General features: G+C 50.7%; 1 pseudogene across 1 annotated transcript; it reads right to left on the bottom strand.

The window, feature by feature from the left end:
• Positions 1-5,549: 5,549 nt before the first annotated feature.
• Positions 5,550-23,847, bottom strand: LOC308610690 (BCL-6 corepressor-like; annotated as a pseudogene). The gene is made up of 10 exons: positions 23,618-23,847; positions 23,319-23,521; positions 21,390-21,779; positions 20,020-20,206; positions 14,342-14,587; positions 13,619-13,995; positions 12,905-13,156; positions 12,320-12,574; positions 7,013-7,179; positions 5,550-5,862 (listed from the first exon to the last, which is right to left on the bottom strand). The product of its transcript is annotated as a BCL-6 corepressor-like (transcript).
• Positions 23,848-24,563: the final 716 nt, after the last annotated feature.

Below are 24,563 nucleotides of genomic sequence, written 5' to 3'. Positions count from 1 at the left end.
CCCAAGCCCCCTACATTGGGAGCACATAGTGTTAACTGCTGGACCGCCAGGGAAGTCTCAAGCATTATTTTAAAAACTATATTTACAAAATGTATCTCACATGCTACTTAGGGTGTGCACACAAGCTTTAGAGGCCTGGACTATGCAGAGCCAGTTTGATGTGCCTTGGGAAAATAATGGTTTGACATTTAAGCAAAAGTACTGTCTTGAAGATATTCAATTCTTTATATTCATAAAGTAAATTTTGGTAACAGGGAACACTGACTGTCAATGAAAAAAGTCTTATTACATTCCTGAAAATGTAAAAGACTCAAAGTGCCTTTGTTACTCTATAAGGAAAATCATTAGTGTCATTTTTCTATTAACAATAACTTATTAAAGCTCCAAGCAGAAACAACAGCAATCACTTACACAGCGCTTAGTATGTGCCAGGCACTATTTATACAAATAAGTGCATTTAAACCTCATAATGAGGCATAGAGGTTAAGTGATTTGCCCATGGTCACTAGCTATGAAATGGGAGAAAGGGGATTTGAACCTAGGCCATTTGGCTTCCGCACCCAAGTTCCTGACTGTTTTCTACCTCAGGGGTCAATGGACTTGCCCTGTATAAGCTCAAAGAAGTTTTCAATTTTTAAAATCTAAATTTAAACATTTCCAGATTTGTGGGCTATACAGTTTCTGTTGCAACTACTCGGCCCCACTGGTGTAGGGTGAAAGGAGCCATAACTACCACGTAAACAATGGGTGCGACTATGTTCCAGAAAAACTTCCTTTACAAAGCCAGGCGACGGGCTGGATCTGGCCCACCAGCCAGAGTTTACCTATCCCTGATCTGCACCATCAAACTATTAAAAAGCCTTCATGTCAAATTATTAACTAACTTTAGGCCTAAATACAGTCATTATAACCACTGTAAAGTTGTTAAGGCATTATTTCAAAAACTGTATTTACAAATTGCTGATGTACTGACTTTTATTAGTTTAAAAACTACAACAGCTAATAAACACTTGATTCATTTAAGTCTTGAAGACTAGAATGGCATAGTTTCTTCACAGTATTACAATAAATGTTTTCAGTAAAAAAATACATAAAAGTATTATTAGGTATTATATATTAAATCTCTTATTTCTAAAATTAAGTGGACTATCTTTCCTAAATGGTAGAATCCCAAACTGAAAACTCGTCATATTCTTTCAGCAAAATGAAAGCTGCGCTCACATGTATCAAAAGGCAAAAATTAGGGCTTCCCTGGTGGCGCATTGGTTGAGAGTCCACCTGCCAATGCAGGGGACATGGGTTCGTGCCCCGGTCCGGGAAGATCCCACATGCCACGGAGCGGCTAGGTCCGTGAGCCATGGCCGCTGAGCCTGCGCGTCCAGAGCCTGTGCTCCGCAACGGGAGAGGCCACAACAGTACCACACACACACACAAAAAAAGACAAAAAATAACTGCCCTCTGTATCAATATATTAATGTGTTTCAATCACATATGTTTTCATGAAAGTTTAAACATAAAATCACCTTTAAGATCTAGGCCATGTGATCTGCTCCATGCCATGTCAGAATACACCCCGTGACGTTTACTTAACTTGTCTTAAGTGTGATAGAATTCTTTATACCTTGACAAATAACTAAAAGGAAAAAAAAAACCCACACACACAAAAGATGAAGAGCCTATACATTTGTCAATCTTGACTTATTTGCTTTTCTTGAGTCAGTTGGAGGTTTATAGCCACATTCTCAAAATCATTAACTACAATCTTCCCAAACAGGTAATTGACGAACAGATGCATTCTAAAACTTGTCAGTAACAAAGTGCTATTCCACTTTACAGCAACAGTTTAATTCTATTTAGATACTAAAACTGAATACACTGAATACTGCAAACTTTATTCCCAACCACTCAGCAAAGTACTACATACCTTTTCAGATATAGGAAAAAAAAGAAAAAAAAAGAAAAAGCATACGATTCTTCCTATGTTCATTTCCAAAGATACATCCCAATCTTAATGATCAATCAGCGATTTAAACGTCAACTGTAAACCCAGTATACTGCTGCTATGCAGTGTACTAGAGCAATAGAAGAGAGAGGACCTCAAACCCTCTGTTCCCTCAAATTCAAAGGCAGGCTTCCTGACCCCTCCAGACCACTACTGGACACAGGGAAGGCACACTAATGTTTCAGGACCCCAACCAACAGTCACCTGCTTTGTGATTACTTCCATGACACACCCTCACCAACACCAGAGTTTGCTGCTCCTACGGGACGTTACATGTATTTACTATTTTAACACATACCACAGTGCATCATAATTATGATTGCAGATAGATGTTCTAACAATTGAAAGAGAATGATGACTTTTTTGCTCTTTACATCTTGCTATTTCCCTTCCCATAATATTTCTTGAAGCGAAACCATAAAATATAGACAAACACAAAAAACAGAAAATATACAAAACGTGTGCTTTGCACCTTAACACAAACTTAAGTAAAATTAGTTCTGACAGTATCCAGCATGACAAACTTCCATGGTACAAATGAGAATGGACCAAGGTTTGAGCAGGTACAGGAGACAATCCAGGCATGAACAACACCAAGGAAAGGTAGACAGGAAGTAACATGGTGTGTAGGAAATCACGAGACCAGTCTGATGGGAAGAGACTTAAACAAGACTGAAACTCACTTCCTAAACCTCCATCTCCAACTGGACAATTCGCAGGACACAGGTGCACCAAAGTGGCCAATTTATTCAATCCCTTTAATATGGAGGAAGAGTTTAAAATTTTACTGGTGTAATTTGCCCCCAAAGCAACTCTCAACAGTTATGGCCTCTGTCGTCGGAGCTTTGTATGAAATTAAGTCAAAGTGTGGAGCTCCTTTGCCTTTTTTTTTTTCTCCTTAAAAAAGAAAAGAAACAATTGTTCCGAGTAAAAACAAACATATTCCGAAGCATGTGTACATTGAAAAGTAAAGAAACTTTATTAACAACTTCATAAAAACTGACTTAAAATTTTAAAAAGAAAGAAACATGTTTCAAAGTCCTTCCGACTGGAGTCGTGTCTCATCGTGTCCTTTCTTTACAGAAATAGTCGTATTAGGACACATATGCACAAGGATTAACACCATGACACACTGTACACGGCGGGCCCCGGCGAGCTCACCAGGCGTCGTCTGAGTCCAGGTCTCTGGGGAGGATCCACTCCACGGATGAGCCCAGCAGAGTCTGAAGCTCGTTTGTGAACTCCACCACATCTAAGAGCTCCTTACTTTCCGGATTAAAGGACTCCAGGTCTTTGGGGCAAGAGAATAAGAGACTTGCTGACACTTGCCGGTAGAACTCGGCCTCCGCGATGGTGACAATTTCCACATTTGGAAAATTGCAGCGGAATATGCAGGAGGACATTTGCAGTTTCTTGAGCAGGTCTGAGAGCAACAGCCAGTTACGAGGCCTACACCAGAGAAAGGACAGTGGTTTGAGTTTCCGGCAAAATTAGAGGCGCTCCCAACTATAAACTACCCGTCTCCTGGCGGTGAAAGGGCCTGCTACTTCCACTTTGATTACCCCACCCCCACCCCACTTCTCACTGTCCTTAGAAGATCTACTACTTTTTTTTTTTTAATTTAATTTATTTATTTATTTTTGGCTGCATTGGGCCTGTTGCTGTGCACGGGCTTTCTCTAGTTGTGGCTCGCGGGCTCTAGAGCGCAGGCTCATTAGCTGTGGCGCACGGGCTTAGTTGCTCCGTGGCATGTGGGATCTTCCCGGACCAGGGCTCGAACCTGTGTCCCCTGAAATGGCAGGCGGATTCTTAACCACTGTGCCACCAGGGAAGCCTGGAAGATCTACTTCTAGCGGGGGAACTCTGGACTCATGTGCATGTGTTAAGAGACCACCTAGGGCAGATCAGCCAACTTAGACAAAAGCAGGAGCAGCGCCCCTGAACCAGCCTCGTTGCAGGCCACCCCAGTGCTGCCTTGGCTCTGGCCACAACTCAGGTCACCCCTCTCCAAGTAAGTGCACCCCGTTCTAGTCACTGGGGAAAACCAGTCTGTATGCCAACCCAAGGGAGATGGCAAGCACCTCTTTGACCTCTCCTCTCCTCCGGCCCTCACGGAGAGAGCATGAGAAACACTCGAGGTCACCTGGCTTTCCTTGCCTTTCCCACACCTCCAACCCGCCCCTCAATGCTGCCGGGAGTGAGGCTTTTTCGAGAAGGGAGGTGGTACAATCCTTCCTGATACCCTGCCACGCTTTATCATCTCTATCCCGAATACAATGTCACCACAAAGGCAGACACGGTCCCAGCCTCAGAGTCCAAGGAGGATGCTACTCCTTAAGCACCGGGGTCAACACACAGCAGAGCAAGGTTTCCTGATGTGTTCACTCCGAAGGGTTGGTCATGGGGCACAGTGGCCCGACTGTGGGGACAAGACTCGATCTAAGCAAATCTGAAGACACATAAGATCCCAGGTGCCACATACGGCTTTCTCTAATCTTATACGAGAAGAGGGTACACATCAGTATTGTCCCGTGGACCTCACGCACCTTGGAAGGCCCCTATGGTAGCCGTTTGGGGAGGATCCCTTCCCCAAGAGTTTAGTGACTGAAACTGTGCAATTGCAGTCGCTGACTCCCGTGTCCTTTGGGCTCTAGGGGTGTGTTCCAATGAGGGCAGTTGGCTGGGGAGCCCTCCCATCCCCCAAACTTTTCTGGAAAAGTTCCACTGCATTATGTGAGGTCGGTGGACACTTGGTGAGGAATTCACTCACCCCCCAACCCATCCACCCTCATCTGCTGAAGGGGATTTCTAACTCCTGCCACCCCACAGAGCAGCTGGGCTGGCTCTCGACCACACGCTGGCCACGCTCACCCCTGAGCGACGGACACCTGGACGTTATAACACGGCAAAACGGGGTCTTCGGAAAATTCAGATTCCAATAGGTCACCATAGGCCTCGTTGCTGTCATCCTGGTCCTCCGGTCCTGGGGGATTTGCTAAAACATCGTAACCACTTTCATCATCTGGTTCTAACCGGGGGGGCAAACAAGAGAGAGGTCAGTAAGCTGGAGCAAGATTCCAGCTGTTCTCCAAAAAGGACCCTGGAAAAATTCTTTCCCAAGCAAGCCCTGCTCACAGCACCACCCCCACCCCCACCCCCACCCCCACAAGCCCAACTGAAACGAACAAGGCTGCTCACCACACACACAGCTGCCAGAGAACTCCGAAGAGCAACCGGGGTTACCGTCGTCAGGAGCCTGCAGGTTATTTCAACAGTGTGGAGAGAGAGGGGGAGAGAGAGAGAGAGAGAGAGAAACAAGATAACGCCTGCTGGTAAGAGGCAAATGCTTCTGGAGTTCGGGAACATCTCACGCTGGGGCTGGTGTCACCTCCTGACAAGTCCCACTGCACACGCCTCCAGGTATCTGACTGAAACCTCCCCACGCGTCCACCCGCCTTCCTGAGGGACTGCCCGCCTCACCGCCCCAGCCTGCCAAACAAAAGCTAGCCTGGCTAGCTAAGAGTTTTCCAGCCCCCCACCTCGCAAAACTCAAAGTATGTATCTCTTCTTGGACAGACTAACGTTGGGCCGCTTTTCCCAGTAAAGGGTCACTTAGAGTAAACGGGGGGGTGGGGGTAGGGGGAACCCAGGTGAAAGGCTGTGAAGTCACCGTCTAGATGCTTGAACAAGACCGTGTCTTGACCTCTGCCGTACCTGTTAAGAACTTCTCCAGAAGTTCGCTGTGGTTCACTTTCTTGATGGTTCTACCTGAGTATGTAGCCAGGGTAGGAACAGCACCGTAGGAGAGGAGCAAGCGGACAATTTCGAGATGATCATTCTTGACAGCATCGTGGAGAGGCCTAGGAGAGGTGCGGGGGATTACACCCGTGCACGCGACGCTTGCTTCTAAGGACACGGGGCAAAATCGAGCGTGTGCGGCCAAGCCTCGTAGGCGCGCTATTTCACCGAGGAGGTGAGTGTACGGTCGCTGCGACAAATTACTCTGTTATTTCAACACATAACCCTTTACGGGACAGGTGAAGGGACCATCTCAGGCCTAATTCTTCAATGCAAATCTCTCTTAATGCATGGCCCAAGGAGGAACTCAGGCCTAGATGAAAACGTTTCCAATGAACTTAAATAGTGACAGACTGTAAGAAGGTAACGTACGGAGGGGTGGGGGGAAGAATCCCAGCATCACGGAAGCAGATACGACAAGCCATTGTTATACCATTACAAACAAAACCCAAAAAGTGCAGTTTGTCAAAGAAACTGGGGGCAAAGTGGAACCTCTCCTGAAACCAACTTGGAGATGAGTGATCAACCCTCTCGCCCAGAAGCAGTCGACAGGCAGGGCGAGTTCTCAGGAGGATACAGAGTCCTCCTGCCCGTGTCCGCTGGGGTCAGGAACACTGTCCGCAGTCCCATCCAGAAAGGATGCGATTTGGAAACCACGAACCACCAAATACCTTACAGTTTTGCTAATGTTATGACCGTCAGGAAAGCCCCAGTGCCCTGCCTCGTGGTGGCATCCCAGGTACAACCAGGAAGATGCTTGGGCTGACTCAGACCTGGGCCTCTGGCCAATAAACCGAGGTCAAGGACAGAGTGGGGGCCAGGCCCGGGGATGTGGGTGGACACGGCAGGTCCTATCAAGCCAGTTGCCACTGGACCTGTCTGTACTCCTGCAACTTTCAACTCACATATATGTTCAAGAGTGAGATTCAACAGACGCTGGTGAAGAGTCCAGGGTCTTAAAAGAGAACACCCCTGATTATTCATGCAGGCTCAACATTTTCAGGGACCTCTGTCCATAAGAGTGTCACAGAGTTTTAAAGTTCTATGTAAATTTGCCAGAAAGATCTGTCCGATTCCATTCTAGAGGACTCCACCACCAGTGTGCTTACATGGCACTCACTCTCCATCTTTCCTTCTGGGGTTCCCCGCACACCCTGAGAACCACTGCCTATGCCCCAGCAGGGCCAGGCCAAGAGCAAGACCGCCACTGACCCGGTTCCATCCTGGGCACTGCAGTTGACATCGGCGCCATATTCAAGGAGGTGTCGTACGATGTTGAGCCAACCTCTTGCACAAGCCTCGTGCAGGGCACAGTAACCCGCATTGTCGCGGTGGTTCACATCACAAATCTTGTTCTCCAGGCAGTACAAGACCGCTTCCTACGGGGAGAGGAGAGGAGAGGAGAGGAGAGGAGATACCATCAGACAACCATACAGTGAACCTTGTAAGGGTGACCTCCCCATAGCTTGGCGGTGCCCACTTTCAAAGGCATACATCCTTGGGGCCAAAAGCCCACCATGGCGCGGGCAGGCGGCAGGCACCCTGGTGGTGGGCGAGAGTGCGTGAGAAGGGCTTGGAGATGCAGACAGTGTTGTCTAAGGCTCTGCTGCACCAGTGCCCTGGCCATGGGCAAGTTACCCTTGAACTTCTCCAAGCTTCCACAGGGCTGCTGAGAGGACGCATTCGGATAGCGATGAAAGCCCTCAGCCCAGGGGCCGACGTGACCAGTACAGAAGTGTCACAGCTGCTAACATCTTAGATGACACATTGCCAAGCACAGACCATTCTCACTTTTTTTTTTTTTTAATTTTTTTTTTTTTTTTTTTTTTTTGCGGTAAGCGGGCCTCTCACTGTTGTGGTCTCTCCCGTTGCGGAGCACAGGCTCCGGACGCGCAGGCTCAGCAGCCATGGCTCACGGGCCCAGCCGCTCCGCGGCATATGGGATCCTCCCGGACCGGGGCACGAACCCGTGTCCCCTGTATCGGCAGGCGGACTCCCAACCACTGCGCCACCAGGGAGGCCCAAGACCATTCTCACTTGATGGGTCTGTTCAGTCAGTGGCAGTGGACGATAACACAAGTTTAGATAAAAGTATGGATGACCAACACTTAAAGAGAGCTTAAATCAGCCAGAGAACATTCCCCAGCTTAGAGAAGCAGGGACACCCAGGTCAGCTACATCCTCGCGCCCCCTGTTAAGACCCCAAATCAGAACCTGGGCCTCAGATGCTCTTGTCTGTACGTTAAGTAGAGTTAAAGAGAAGCTCTCTCCCTCCATCCTCGAGGAATGACACAAAATGCCTCCAATAACCCCACCCTCTATTTTGCCTCACTCCACCCTCTCGGGGCAGAATCAGTCTAATATTCTCATATTTACTCAAGTTAATGACAGGAACCTGATACACCACAGGCTGCAACCTCCACATTTCAAGAATCAAATAAAACATTCACCCCCGCCCCCGGAGATGTTCTGTGTCAACACTGTGCATTAGAATCACTGTTATTAACCTTATTTCTTTGGCTTGTTAAAATATTAATATGAACCACTCCCAGTAAGCAGAGCAGGAACTTATTCAATGTTTTATTACCTTAAGAAAGTTTTCAGACACATCGAAAGCATTTGCCACCAGAAAACACATTATACTGTTTATACTGGGTAAGTCGTGCCCAGCAGAGAGCCGTCAGGTTCTGAGAGCTGGGAGTAGGCAGAACGTGCATGTGGCCCAACACATGGTCTGCTGGGTAAGGGGGGATGGGATGGGGTCAGAACAGGCCTCCTTGTGACATCTCTCAGGTAACTCATCTGTTAAACCTAAAACGGGGGTCATTCTAGCCGCCCATAAGTGCGAGATGGGTTCTGTAAAACCTTTTATGCCCTTTGGAGGACACGCCAATCAAAGGTGACCACTCACTTGGGAGCGAACTAGAATGTTCCATTTGCTTACCACATGAACCTAATGGGGCATGCTGGTAAACCTGGCCATTGGTGCCCTGTTACTTCAGGTCACTGCAGCAGCTCCCTTCCAAAACAAGAGGAGGAAGAGAAAAGGCACGCCCACGAATGCGTTTCTCCGTTTACATCCCAACCTGCCAGAAAGCCCACAATCCTCTGGGCTCCCAGGCCACCTGCCCCGAGCCCTGGTATCCAGGATACCGCATGAAGCTGCTGCTCTTTTAGCAGGCCCTCACTAGCCAGACTTGAGTGGACGGCTGCAAGCTAATGAGTTGTGTGCGCCAGCCACGGAGAGGCCCTGTCACGTGGCTCTGGGATCAGGTCTGAACGCCACCAACTGCTGTGCACACATCAATTTACTCAACCCAGGGTTTATTTGCTGTGACAATCATGGCCTTCACCTGGAAACCTTCATCACTACTAGGGCAGATTCAAGGGTACCTAGAAATGAAAGGCCGTCCAAGCTGGTGGGTAAGTCAACTCTCTTCTCCTGGAAGATGGCAGCAAAGGCAGCAGTAGCCCCACGGCCAGGTCAGACTTTTTGCCACGGGCTGTCCTAACTCAACCACGTTGATCCCACTGTTTACACAGTGCTTCTCATTTCCCCAGATGAGGACGTCTTCTGTCACCCACAGGAACCCAGGAGCTACCAGGAAAGGAAGGTAGTACTATCCTCATTCAACACTTGGAAACTGAGGCCCAGAGATATTAAACCCCAAGTTCAATTAACATGAAGTACTAGACCTAAAACTCAGGTCTTTGGTACCTGGTCAGCTGGGAAGATTCAAAAGGCCCAAGAGGGCCCCAGTTAGAGGGATGCAATCCAGCTGTGACGAGCACCCCACAGGCCTTCTCTGTTGGGGGTCAAGTGGGCTAACTACACTCTCCTAGCTAAGAGGGTGATGGCCTCTAAATGGATGGCAACCGTCGCCACCAGCACTTTCTCTAACTGAAAGGTGAAGAGGCGGGGCGAGTCTGTCTACGCAACACATTCCTTGGTTTATTTTCTCCGCTAGAAATAAACGGGAGTGTCTAAAGGGCAGCCCAGCCATTCCAGAGCAAAGTCAAACTGCTTTTGTCGGACAGCTCTCTGTTCAGCGGCTATAAGCCGAATGCCACTACCCGCAAAATGTAACCATAAAGGCCATAAGCCCGACGTTGTTAGTTAATTAAATGCCTCATTAACTTTTTTAAAAACATGACTTATTCAATTCATAGAAAATTTAACCATCACCGCTAAAGGCACAAGCATGTGGTTGCACACTAGCGTTTTAGCCTAAGAAATAGAAGCCTTTTTCCCAGGAGGGAAAGGTTTGAGGTCTTTGGCCACGCAAGTGATCTATTTAACACGGATCTGAAGCCAGAGTGTGTTTCTAAACTTCCAGAACCACATTATCATGACATAAAGCTCAGACAGCCTTTATACTGCACATGGTATCTTTGGCTAAGCAGAAGAAAATAACCAAGAATGCTGAAGACAAAACTTCAGGAAAACCCTCCCAAACCACACCCTTATCTGCTTAAGCAAACTGTCCTTCAATTTGAAAAGGTTGAAGCTGCCACATCTCCCAACTGGGCCATCATCCCAACATTTAAAATTCTGCCCAGAGAAATCCCAGAAAGTTGGATTCAAAGTTGAAAGCGTTCATCTACTTGTCACAATGTTCAGCATCAACACTGGTGATGTGTGGAATCTACATATTGAAATTTACATTTGAAGAAAAAAACAAATCCGACCGTAAACATTCCCAAGGCTTCCTGTGCAATCAAAGGCCAGGTAGCCTAAAAAAGGATGGATCAAGTGCCCCTTGGTCCAGGCCTCAGAGCCACCAAACCAAAATGGAAACTGTCTTAGAGGACCAACGAGGGTCTTTTGACCTCTCTGGTCCCAAAGGGAGGCTGCTGGAAATGATGCCAAGTTCACAGGTGGGGCTCGGAGCCCCGCCCTCCACGGCGGGTGCAGCAGCACCCCGCCCCCCCATCTCCAGCATTTGCTGGAAGCGGGAGTCTACTTTCTCAACCCTAACCCAAAAGTTGGGGTTAGGGGTCTCCCCCCCACCTCCAGCGTTTGCTGGAAGCAAGGAGACTATTTTCTCAACCACGGGGGGGTCTAGCTCAACACTATGTGCAACATCTGCTCTGTCCTCCTAGGCGCCCGCTCTCAGCTCTTGGGAAACCAACTGGGTGCTCCTTGGACTTCACCTGCAAGTAACTGCGCTAACTACCAGAAAGTGCTCTCTAGCTAATGGAGAGGTCTCCAAGAGACGTGTAGATATAAACAACAGCACATTCAACCCACAACAACAACAACAAAACACCCCAAACTAAGCATAGCCCTAGTGCTTCCAACTTCCCACCCACAGTCATGCCTTAAGGCCAAGGCAGGCACACTTCCAAGGGCTCACGGCACTATGGACCGGGGTGGGGGGACACGACGGGAGACGGGGGACAGGGGCACAGAGCTGGCTGAGGGTGTGGGCGCCAGGGCTCCGGGCCAGCCTGGGTCCTGCCACCCCAGTGCTCAGCCACACCTCCACGCTCAGCCTGCTGAACCGCGTTTTACTGTCACCATTCAACTCCCAGAGGGCTGATGCCAGCACAGAAAAATGCCTTTGCCCTGTGGGCTATTACATCACAATTGCTACTGACAAGTATGGTGGGGGAACTGCACAGGGCATGGAGAGTCATCTGTCTCACAGAGGTTTTGAACTGTAAAAAGGGCAATTCCAGTGTGAGCCAGTCTTGCTGAGGAGCGTGGTGGGCTGTGGAGCACTGCTGGATTGCTACCTGTACGGGTATCAGCTAACCCCTCTGAGGCTCAGTTTCCTCATCCAAGAGTGGGCTAGTACGCGTTACTCCCAAGTGAAGATGTTAACAGGGTGAAAGGAGTTACTACAGATCACACGGGCTTAGGCAGATATCAGCTATCTTTCTATGTTGCTCTAGCAATAGAGGCCATCACTGTCATCAGCCGTGCTGGGTTGGGATACAGCAGTGTGGACAGGGAGTTTTGTGCAAGGCTCAAGCCCTGCTCCCCGCCCATCAGCCCTCGGCTCCCGTGCCCTCTCAGAAAGAGACTGCTCAGGTCTGCCCCACTCCCACCCCTACTCTGCACAGACACTTCCCACCCGCTACCCCACAGGGGCATCACTCTGCCCCAAACAGCACAAGTTAGTAGAGCTAATAACTACTCTCCTACTCTCCTTCTTGCTATTCAGAATCCAAAAGGGCTCATTAAAATTCCCCTGGTCGCCAAGCCCTGGGTTAGGTCAGATTTTATATCAGAGATAAGTGAGCCAGACTGGCCGAAGCAGCCTGCCTGCCTGAACGGGAACGGAACATCAGAGAGGCCTGCCTTTCTTTTCACACCACGACTGAACAAGCCACCAAAGAGCCCGCAGTGTGAGCGGGAGCCAACGCAAACACCCTGCTGGAACACCCAGCCCAGCCCGCCACGTGGAGGGGGCTGGGCTCTGAGACCCGCCCCCCATCCCCAGCCAGTGTGTCCCCCACCCAAGGAGCAGCAGCCGGTGGATCCTGATCCGGGGCACCCACAAGGATGCTCACCTCGTAGCCAAGCCGGGAGGCCTGCTGTAGGAGGGTCTCGCCCGCGTTCTTATTGACAATAAGTCTCCGCGCTTCCGGTGGCATCGGGCGGGACTGGGTGGTCTCTGGAGGGGAGCTTGACCATGTCAGCTGCGAGGCCTGGGAAGCTGGTAACAATTGCTGCAAACGGTCCAAGGGCTTCTGGTCCTGCTTGGCCGGCGAAAGATCATAGCCGGAACTGGGCTCAGGCCGCTTTCAAAATCTCCGGACGGTCACCTATCACGAAACCAGGCAGCGCACACATTTCAGGCTGTCCTTCCTCCACCCGCCTGGTTCGCCTCCTCCCTGAGTTACAAACCTGAGTGGAGGAAAGCACTTTTCCTCCTCTCAGTCTGGGGGAGACGGGGCGCGAGGAAGGGGTTGCATTTTTACTAGCTGGAAACTTCACCACCACCCAGGAGACACGTCCCCTAGGAAGGGGCAGGGACGTTTTGGGGGGAGGGGTTCAGGAAAAGGAAAGCTTTGTCCCCAGAAGCAGAGAAGCAGGCAGGCGGGATGTGCCTGCACGGGCCCGGGGGGCGGGGGAGAGCCAGGGGCAAGAGGTACCTTGCCATCCGCATTGTCCACCTAGGAGTCCCCTGGCAGCGGCAAGCCCCGCCTGGGCTCCTGAGGGATCAAATGCTTGGTTTTGCACGGTCGCTTCCCGGATGGTTTCTCGCTGTTGTCGGTGTATTGCTGCGGCAGGGGCGAAGGCTGCCGATCCATTTCTTCGTCCATGCACAGCACATCTGTCAGGGGGAGAAGCAGCGGGCGTTACACAGTTGTAGCCGGTGAGGAGAGAAAAGCCCATTGTTAGCACTGATCGTTGGAGCAGCTTCAGTTTTTAAAGATATACCAATTATGTTTTCAAAGCGCTAATATGTTAATCATCCCACATTCAACCGGCAAATAGGCTAACCCACGAAACGCCAAATGGCAAGTCGCTTCAAAGGGCCGCAAGAGAGGGCAGAAGCCAGCCCTTCGTGCGCTCCCGTCCCCACCCGTGGGGGGCCTGGGTGCTCGGGACAGGGCGACTGGGGACAGCCTGAGGCTGGAATGAGGGCACTGACAAGCGCCCGGGGTCACCCAAGACTTCCCTTCCTGCCCAGCCGCGGGCTGGGTGATGAGGAGCAGCCCAGGAAGTCGAGCTCCCGCCTCACTGTCCATTCCATAAGGAAGTGTGCAGGCTGAAAGGACCTCAGGAAGAAAACTCCCCGCTCGCCACACGCTACTCTTGTCAACTTGGATGGCGCTCAGGTCCCCTCCAGGGCCGTTTCCCACAGAGGGCGGGTGATCCACCCTCCAGGAGCGCCCCCCGCCCCGTGCGTGCCTTGTTCATTGTCACTGCATTTAAGGGACTCCTCCAACCAGCTGCTGTTGCTTTTGGCCTCTGCCCTTTTCCTGCCAGGTTTCTCTTCGGAGATGCTATTGCCCTGGGCGGTGACCGCAGGCTGAACCGCCTGGGTCACTTCCTTCCTGCCCTGCCGGCCAGGTTTGCTCTCTGCTCCCGCCGTTCTCTAAGGTGCAGCAAGCGGCGCTGCTTTCTGGGATGGAGCCCTGTTAATTCAATGCACACCTCAGGTTGGTCAGCTCACTATAATGTGGCTCTTCTAAGTGGTTAGAGGAACTGTTTGTCATTTCCCTCTCAGGCCAGTCAGCTAATGGAGAAATAACTACAAATTAATGAAGAAGCCCCCCAGGGCGGTGGGGGGGAACAAACTGTCTTACACATCACTAACAGGGGTGGGGGAGGGGAGGGGTGTGGTCACTGTGTTGGCTGGAACTTGTCACCAAGTCTCGGGAGGGGGCCTATTTGCCTTTGGCCACCTTTGGGCTCCAGCCCCGCCACCTGGCTTTGTGGGGGTGGGGAGTGGGATGGGGTTGGGGGGTGGGGAGGTGTGAGTGGCTCCCCCCAGGGATCCAGGGTGGGACTGGAACTTTCCACTGCTCCGCTCCAGGACTTCCGTAGGGTGCCCTGCGGGCCCGAAGCCAAACCGAGCTCACCTTTGGAGACCCGTCTCCGCTTGGCTTTCAGCAGAGAGTCCTCCGGGAGCACAGTGGTCTCAGTGTGGTTCCTATTGCCAGACACCTTGCGCTTTCTGTTCAGCCGGAGGGTGGGGCTGCGTGACGCGTCCGGGGCCGCCTGGTCGGCGGGGGACTCTCTGGGGGGCTCCGTGTCCATGTCCTCAGGAAGATCACTGTCTTCTGGGGCTTCAAAGCGGTCAGGTTTGCTTCCATCATAACACTCCCCTAGGGGAGGGGAGACAACCCGGAAAGGAGGGAACAAAGGTCACCAGGAGCAGGCAGGACCCCCACGCCCAAGGCAATCTGCTACCAACAGACCACCCCCCTTTGGAGACCCGGGGCCTCACACGCCGGAAGCACAAAACCCTCAGAAAGACGTCCCAAAGGAAGGACAGCTGAACACAACCAGCAAAGAAAGCACAAAATGAGGCGCGTAGCCCACTCACAATCCATGCTTCAAGGGTCAAGGTGAGGCATCTACACCATCCGTCTATAGGCATGTGAGATCACTCCCTAACTGTTTAACTCTCCAAGGTGGCTTACTTTTAAAGGGGGGGTGAGTGACCTCACAGTAAGATCCAACCAATCAGGGCAGAGCTACAACGGGGGGTGAGTGACCTCACAGTAAGATCCAACCAATCAGGGCAGAGCTACAAATGACTATGGAAACAGCTGCTAGTCAACAAAAAAGGCTGATGTCATCAAGAGACCAAATAGCCCCCAACTGCCATCTACACAGACATAGCACCAATGTTCACTTGGGTCAGCAGGGGTGAGGGTGAAGAAAAAGGGTAGGGAAAGAATGGTGGGAGGCTGGGAAGCTGGGGAGACCAAGGCAAGAGGAGCCTGGCAAAGGGAAAGGAAAGGCTTCCTGGTGCACACACAAGGGTCAAGGGCAATTTCAAAGAACTCAACCAGATTGCTACAAGTCCGTCTGTCCTCTTTCCACACCTGTGGGGGGAAAGCATTTCACTGCCATCGAGGGGCTGCTCCTATTTCCTGTCTAGGAAGAAGGCCCTCAGTGACACCAGTCACCCACCTGGCACGTCTCCACGCCTTCCTTCCCAGGCAACAAGCATCTAAGGACATTTCAAAGACAAGACTCCAACCCCCTTCGTGGGGGTGGGGTGGGGGGGTGCGGCGGGCAGGGCTGAAGTACTCACACCTCAGCTCCGCCTGTGTTGCTCCTGCCCCCTCTGCTCAATCTAGCATCCACTTGGGGCTTTTCCTCCAATCACCCCAGCCTAACATCACTCCTCACTTTTGCTCTAGCCAAAGAAACAGTTCAACTGCTTTGCTAGTCACATTGTTTCTAACACACAAATAATTCCATAATGATCACTGTGCTGTTAAAGAGTTCCCCGAAGATGACCCTGTGTCCATCACCGGCCGGGGGTGGGGGTGGGTGTATGAGTTTCGTATTTCGTTAACACCTGAGCTAAGCTCCCACAGCCCGTTTTTCTAGATGAAATCATGGACACACCCCTCACATGCTGCTCGCATTCCTCCTCCTCTCCCTAGACCACTTCAAGTATCACTCCCACTTCTGCTCAACAGGCTGGTCCCCTGATCAGCCTCTCTTGGGGGCATTCCCAGCATTTAATGGCAGCCAGTTGTGGGGATGAACCTCACCCTGGCCTGGGCTAGCCTGACCTGTGTTCTCAAGGGTGGAACACACTTAGCTTTTCTCCAAGGGTATCCCAAGGTGGGAGAGATCCCCATCTACTCTTGCCGGAATGGTGGAATCACCCCAACCGCGAGGGTCTCCTGCCATGGCAGCAGGAGAAACCCCAAACTCCTGGCCTGTGCTTACGGGTGATGCAGCCCAGGCTACCGCAGGCCCGGTGAAGACAGCGTGCTGCAACTCTCACTCGGGCTGCTCTGTGACCCTCTTAAACACTCGGGCAGGAATGGCGCCGCTTTACAACTCGGCCCCCTTCACTTGTAAAGTGGGAATGTTACTGCTAGCCTCCCTCCAGGGTGGGCTTCATAATCACGGGCCGGGCTCAGCACAGAGAAAGGCTGGAAAAATCCCTTTAACCAAAAGATGCCAAGACTTTCAGACCAGCCTGAATCTCAGGCCTGAAATGTAGGAAATTTTAAGAGGTGAGCCCTGCTGGTTACACCATTGGACTTCTCTGGTCCAATCAGCCTTCCCTAAAAGCTCCGTGGGAGGGGATCCATGGAGGAATGGAAGGGCTACCTTAAGAACCCCCATGTCCAAGTTGAAAGTTTCTTTTTCCAAACTAGGTCCATCCACCCTTCCCCCAACCCCGGAGCCTTTTAGGGCAAAGATCTCAATTCCCCTCAGCTAAGGACCCCCAAGACCTTACGCTAGTGTGACCTTACCCAGGCCAGTAATAACCCTGAAGGACACCCACCCCGACTGCCCAAGATGCCCATGGCCACCAGCTATGGGGTAGAGGCTCCGTGTCACTTGGAGCTTCTCAAAGACTGTTCTAACCACGACCCACAGGAGGATGACCCTTGAGGGCAAAGGAGATGGGGAGATAAATAGATGCACGGGGATCCTAACCATCAGTCTTTGCCATCATTGCTACTTTTGGCCCTTCTAAAAGTGGGAAGCCATGTGCCCTTGGTCACCCAGTCTAAGCAAGATGTGAACGTGGTCCCTGCAGCATGGTCTTATGACTCACAGCACATATATCCCAAATTCATTATGGTTGTACCATAGCATCACCTCACAGAAGCATCACCACAGCAACATTTACAAGTCACTGTGGCAACAAAGCACCCTCACCACTGTTGAGCCATGCCCAGTGAGGCCTAAACAAGGTGAGAGGGTTCTGAGTCGCTGCAAGGCTCCCCAGGATTAAAATCCCCTTCTCTGTAGCTTAACTATAATAGCACCTCCAGTCAGGGCTAACCTTGTTCAAAGTTACACCCGCTACACAAGGAGTGCAGGGGATCTCTGTTCCAAAGTAGTTTACAAACGTGCAAGTGCTCAGCTGGAAGAGAAGTTCCCTGAGCAAAGAAGTTTCATGAAGCCCCTTGACTGAGCCTTCCTCCAGCTCCTGGCCAGGCACTGCCACTGAGCAGGACCTAGGCCTGTCCCAGCCAAGTGGTTCACAAGGGAGATGGTTACTCCAAGTTTGAGAAGGAAGGGACCAATGCCTCCTTGCCCCGCCCCATCTTCAAATGCCACTGAGGGTTCCTAGTGATGAACTTCCAAGTCTGAGGAACCTCCAAACTCATTTGGTGAACTTCCAAAATAAAAATTTCACTCAGCCACCCATGTGATCATAAAGAATAAATGAGTATCTCGGCCACTGTGTTTTCAAGTTAATTCCTTTTTTGAAACAACCCCTAGCAACAAGATGCACCCGCGCCAGGACAACCAGGGCCGTGCAAACAGCACCCACCACCTTAGAAGCTCCTGGGCCCTCCATGGGTAGGGGCTGCCTCAGAAGGGGGAAGGCATCTTGAAGGCGTCCTGGACCCTCTCTGGGACCCCTGCCCGCCCCAAATCCCCGCCCCAGCTCCCATGTGCTCACAGCTCGGCTCTCGGCCACACCGACACCCATGAGAAGGGCCTGAGCCCATATCAGCTGAAGACGTGATGGCCCAAGAACAAGAAGGCCCGTTCATATCCAGCTGAATGGAATGAACACCTGCTGGGCCTTGGACGTGGAGGCCGCAGTAAGAACAGTGGCCCCTTCAGGTGACCTTTCCTGACCAGCTATTTACAAACCCCACGTCTCTACAAGACAGAGGGTGGGTGGGGAACCCACCTCCATTGCCCCAACCTTTCAAACGGAGCCCCTCACCTTCCCCAACCCTTCTCCTGCCCTCCCATGGTGGCGATTCATGGCTCACTGGGCCACGTCCCGGGTGCTCCAGGAAGAGACCCGTCGGTCGGTCTGAGATTGGAGGCAGGCGGTTGGGGGAGGGGGCTTTCGGAATCATCTGGGGCTCAGGCCCTGCTCCCCATCAGCCACACCGAGTTCTCGTCTCCACGCTCAGCAGGAAAGACTGGGAAGGACGCACACTAACGTCTCTGGGAAGAAGGGCGGGTGAGGCCACTGAGACATGAAGGGCAGCGGCCACCCTGGGTTTGGCCACGTTGCTGGAGAAAAGGGCGAGAAGACTCGAGGCCGGTTAACTGCCCGCTCCCTTCCTCCAGCCTCCCACACCGTCCACCCCCAACAGGCAGATCCCCTCCTCAGAAAAGTGCATCCCCGTGAACTTGGCCTTGCCCACTTTTACCACATCTCTCTGAGAAACTTCCCCAGGAGCTGAGTTATGAGGCCACTCAGGAGGGTAAGGGCTGCGTGTCAGCTGTGAGCACAGGCAAGGAGGGAGGCCTTCTTGCTGCTTCGCTCCAGGGTGGCCTGGACCCTCCGTTTTTCATTCCAATCCCGAGGGGGAGGAGCTCGGAATCGTCTACTCCAGGCACATCAAGAGCCCCATCCCTCGGGTAAGGCCGCCACTGACTAGCCCCAGAAATCCCCTTCTACGGGAGCCACGTAGGACAAACCGGTCCCGGTGTGGCTTACCCAGAACCCTGGCCACAGGCCTTTCTCTGACCCCAAAGATGAGCTGGGGGAGGGCAGTGCTCCAAGCAGCAGAGAGAAGCACACGCTGCTGCTGACCACAATTTTCCCGAACTGCATCAGGCACCCACGACCTAAGCGTGCGGGCGAACGCCGACCCTACGACTGGGTCCAAGGGCCTGGGCCTCCCAAACGTGCCCACCACCCCCGACTGTCCCGTCTCAGGAGGATTGCATGCCCACCCTGTCCTCGACGTTCACCGAGGTGCCCTCACTCACCTTCACCGGTGAGATTTCTGGGGTCCAGAGCAGGCTGCAGGCCACAAGCACGCACACGGAAGAAAGCGAGAGAAAGACCTCCACTTGCTTCCAACGCATCTCATTAGCCCAGGAAGTCTCGAGGGCTAAGCCTGAAGTCAACCCCAGTGGGGGAGCAGCTGAGGGGACCGCAGAGTGTGACTCGAGGCCAACACGAGCTTTCTCTCCAGTTCGGCCTCCAGAACAGAACACACCCGTCTGGTGGGAAGAACGGCCTCGTTGATCCCACGGCCTTGGAGCGTGGTGTCAGCTCCTCATGACTGCAAACGAGCCTCCACAGAACAGAATGATGCTCATCTCTCTGGGGCCTTCATCAGCCCTCATCGCACTTGAACGAAACCTCTGCCTCTGGAGGGAGAATCCGAGTACCCTCCACTCCCTCCCACAGGAGACTGTCACTCTGGAGGGTCTGGCTCTGGCTGCAAGTGCCATTCCACTGCTACCAAAAACCCGTGTCCGTACCTGCTACAAAACAGAACACATACCTGCTACGCCGGAGGTCCTGCACTGCCATTCCTCTGCTCTACTGTATCAGACTATTACTAACTACAGGACTAGCATTGCTCCGGAAAAAGGAGACGCGTGCCAGGAAACAACATTTCATAGGTGCTTCACTCCTGGATGCCGCAACACTCAAAAGGACAACCAGCCTTGCAATCCACAGCTGGGAAGGGTGGCCAGAGCAGCCCGTTCTCCGAACAGCCAGCACCCAGACGCTGGGCCGTCGGAAGCGTACTGTTTCCTCTCACCTCCCTCGGCACTGGGAGAGGAACCGCCCCGTTCCCACTGACGTGGTACCACACGCGAGCCGCCTGGGTTCACTTACATCTCTCACTGTCGTTCTGGTTGGCAATGGCCTCCTCCGGGGCGACCGACTTTGGCTTTTTGTCCTGACTTCCTTTCAGCCTTTCCCAGTCAGCGGGGCTGAATTTGCGCACCTCGGAGTCTTTGGTCGTGGGGTGGCCACCTTCTCGCTCTTTCATCTCCAACTCTGAGAAGCGCATCACTGCACGCTACAAAGAGAACGGAGATGGAAAAAAGACACACCTTACCACCAAAGCTATTTCACTGCCCTTACCTTAAAGGAAGGTATCTTCAAAGAAAAGTTTGCCCAAAACCAACCACAATTTATGATACAACTGAGATATTTTAAAATTGAATGATAAAAACGGAAGAGTGTCTATGTGTAACTAGTCACACACTCTTTCTTCGTAAAGCCATATGTATGTAGATATATATGTGGTGTGTATGTAAAGCCATACATACACTGTGGCATACAGACAGACATTCTCTTTCGAAGGTAAATAAAACAAAACAAAAACACAACGCAAAGAAAGCGAAACAAAAACACAACAGAAAAGAAAACAAATGCACAGTGAATAAAGACGACCATGGCCCACAAACTTCCCTTTGTATATTTGGAAATGAAATTTAACTCAAAAGGTTTATGGAAGATTCTAGTAATAAAAATTTGAAGAATTGACCTCACAGTAAGCAGCGGGTAGACATAAAATACTGTCCTCTTGTAATCCTTCCATCTATGTAATTAAAATCGGCACTCAATGGATCATTTAGATAACTTCATCCATTTTTATAAGCATAAACCAATTTTTTTCTTAACATTGCAAAACAATTTGGCTTTATTTGTGTTTTAATTAAAAGTAAAATATCTTAAGGAAATTCCTATACAACATCTATCATTCACTAGCAAGTTAAATACATACTCTATCCCTTTAAGCAAGGTTTGTGTATTTGTTTTGTTTGTTTGTTTGTTTTTTGGGTGGAAAAAAAATTGCACGAATCTCACAGACATGCGGCCGCTACACACCTCCACCAAGTATCACGTAAGGCATTCTAAACAGCGCTTTTAGGTATATTTGTTAACGTACAGTAACGGCAGAGAAATCAAAGCGATTGATAGGTAAATGTCATGCAGTCTTTTAGACATCCTTTGCAATAATTAAAACTTCCGTTATCAGCATTCGAGTGGAGTTCGCTTAAAATCTACAGAATAACTTAAAGTATCCACTTACGTCCCCTTACTGGACACATTTCAAACATTTCAATTATCCTAAGCTTCATTAACCAAATCAGCCCAGTGTCCTGCCCTATCATACCCCCGGCCCCCTCCTCTTCACACATTAAAAAAACCTGACAACTGGTCAGGCTCCTGAAATTCGGGTGGTGGGGGCTCACCTGCAATGCCCGCTCCTCCCGGCTGAGCTGACGGGAGTCTGCGTACAGTCCGGTAGCGACACACTTGAACCGGTCACCCACGTAACCAGCGGAGTTGGCGATTCTCTTTGCCAGCTTAGATGGCTTCGGTTTCAGAACTTTGCCATCGGTTGATCCTGCCTCGTCAGCTCCGTCTTTGGTGTAGGTGGGGGTGACGTCCACACTCGGTGGGGCACTGCCCACGCAAAATGGTTTGGGATCCTCTTGGGTTTTCCCGAACGTGACCGCAGAGCCGTCGCTCCCCAGGGTCGGCTCCAGGAATGCAGTCGAGACCGGCGTCACCAGGTTCTCCTTGTTGGTTACCGCTGGAACATTCTCCTTGCTTAAGCCGGAAACTGGCTGGCCCAGAGCCTGTTTAAAAGTATAGGCTTCGTGGAAGTCACTGATGCACCCCAACTCCTCTCTCAGGGCAATGAAATCCCGGTGTGGCTGTAGGGCCATATTTTACTTTTTTATTTTTTAATATATGTTCACATGTTTCCATAAAGGATCCAAGGTGGCCCATAACGTAAGGACACACAATATTAGCTTTAAAAAAACATGAAAAAAAAAAAAAAAGGGAAATCATGATCCTGGAAATGGGTTGCATCCTTTTAAGGGGTGAGAATAACAGAATGAGTGAGCCAAAGATTTGGGAAAGGATCTCACATTTCCAAACGTCCAAATCTTAAAATTGCACCAAGTGGGAATGTAGCTGTGGCAGTATTAACCTGAGAGAGCTCTATGATCGTTGTCTTTACTCATCACTTGGTTGCAAGGTTATAAATGACAGGGTAAGTGAAGGAGGGCAAGTAGACAGATAAGAGTCATTTCCTGATTCTCAAAAGAAGGGGCATCACCTAGGGAAGGGGACTGCAAAATCCTACAGGAATCCTCTTCATATACTAAATTTTCTAGGTGGCAAAAGTATCTCCTTTGACCCTAGCAGCCAGATGGAACTTAGAAAAGTAGTGAAAAGCTACTCAACTGAATGCAAGTCATATGACTAGGAGCATGTCAGTGAAAAGTTCAAGGGAAGATGCTGTGGAAGAGCAGTTCACCTTGTGGTTGAGCGTCCTCAGAACGTGCAATGGGAGGTGCAGTACCTGCTCTGTCTCACAGGGACCCTCCAACCTCTAAATGCATCTTTCCTGGGAAGCTGAATTCAAAAAGTCAATTTTAAAAAAAGATAGGGCTTCCCTGGTGGCGCAGTGGTTGAGAGTCCGCCAGCCGATGCAGGGGACACGGATTCGTGCCCCGGTCCGGGAAGATCCCACATGCCGCGGAGCGGCTGGGCCCGTGAGCCACGGCCACCGAGCCTGCGCGTCCGGAGCCTGTGCTCCGCAATGGGAGAGGCCACAACAGTGAGAGGCCCACGTACCACAATAAATAAATAAATAAATAAATAAATTTAAAAAAGATAAAAGTCTCTAGTAGAGAAATTGTATCAGAGCCTAGTATTAAGAGCTGTAGAGCCACAAGTTTCCCATGATACGGCCTTAGCAGAGGCTGTTAAGGCAGTGACAGAAAATTTGTACCGAGGGAAACAGCAGAAGAGTTTGCCTACAATTCACGAAAATGATCCCTGCACTTGGCCTGAAGGAAATCAGCAAAATTTGTAACAGCTTGTGTATTTGTATGCGGGATGGAGAACGAGTTTAATTTTTAAATTTCTCTGAATTATCACGTAAGATTCAGAAGATGCTCTCTCTGCCTAGAAGCCACCCCACTGGGATAACTATACCTACGGAGTGCCTTTGCCTATGACTCCTACTTGCTAACAGACTGGCAGCCTGGCCCCAGGGCCTGGTCGCTGCTCCCAGTGCAATGGTGGATATGGTGTCAACGGTTGCAAAATCAAAGCCCCTTACATCCTCTCCATGCCTCGGTCCCACCCCCCAACCCACTCACCATTGATGTTCAGGAAGGGGAAGGTGTCCTGGATGGGAACGTGGTGCTGTGACTGGTCCAGCTCACCTTCCTCATCTTCTTCATCCACACCATTATCTTTCTCATCCCAAGGAGCAGATCCAGTGGATCCTACCCGAGAAACACACACACACACACACAAAGGTCAAAAGTGAGGCGCTCACGTTGCACTGTCATCCCTGCAGCTGACCCACTGTTCAAGCTAGGCACTGCCAGCACAGAGGTTCCTTGGGTTCAGTGTGCACCCTCAATGCCAAAGAGTGGGAACCAAGGGTGTTCACCCCACTCCCAGCTCCTCCTACGGAGCCCCAGTGCAAGCTCTCATCCCCTCCCCTATCCAGGAGCTGCAGACCCTACTCCCTTCTCCTAGAAACCTTTTAATTCCTACTCTAAACCCCTTTCTACACATTCGCATCCCTTCTAAGGACCCAAGGAGCACGGCTTCTCTCCTTTATAAGCTTACTGTGAAGACAGACCCTTCCCTCATGGCAGAGCCTCACTAGATTCACTGGAGGTCAAGTCTAAATTATCTGGCTCTTAGTCGGAACTGGCTCAACATTGAGTAAATATAGGGATCAGGTGGTATTCTCCTAGGAAAAATACCATACAAATTAAATGATCACTTACCCATCATTTATAAAGAGAACTTAATAGCCTTCGTAATGTCATGGCAATTGATTCTTAGAACAGCCTTTGAAATACGCAGGAAAGATGAGAACCCAGATTTTATAGTGGAAGAAGCTGAGGCTCAAAACGTTGAATGACTTGATTCAATGTCCCACAAGTAGTGAAATGGAAAGACCGAGGTTTATAACTCAGACCTTCTAAGTTTTAAGCCCTCCTTCTTCTAAACTACCTGGCCTCTCTTCTCAGTGTTGAGTCCCAAGAGAAGTTATTTTTTATAGAACTCAATACCCCCTCTTCTTTCTAATGCTTTACTGTTCCACTGGGTGGGCAGGAAGACTGTGCTGAGTTTATATCTTTTGTTCTCTGGGTTCTTTCTAGGGACAGCATTTCTTGCTTTATTTACCAGTCTTCAACTTTGTAAGCGAGGCGACTTTCAAGTCGACTATCACTTTAAGGGTCCAGCCCGGAACCTGGCACACTGTCCACCTTCTCCCCAGCAGCTGGGGCCTCACCTGGGTTAATGATAGAGCCCTGGGGCTGGGGGATGTCACACACTTGATATATCTTCACTGGGTTCATGGGCACCTCCTTGGTGCCGTC

Source organism: Mesoplodon bidens, assembly GCF_964165515.1.
Source record: "Mesoplodon bidens genome assembly, contig: HAP1_SCAFFOLD_205, whole genome shotgun sequence".
Lineage (NCBI taxonomy): Eukaryota > Metazoa > Chordata > Mammalia > Artiodactyla > Ziphiidae > Mesoplodon > Mesoplodon bidens.
Note: the sequence above shows the minus strand (reverse complement) of the source record. Positions and strands in the feature narration are given on the sequence as shown.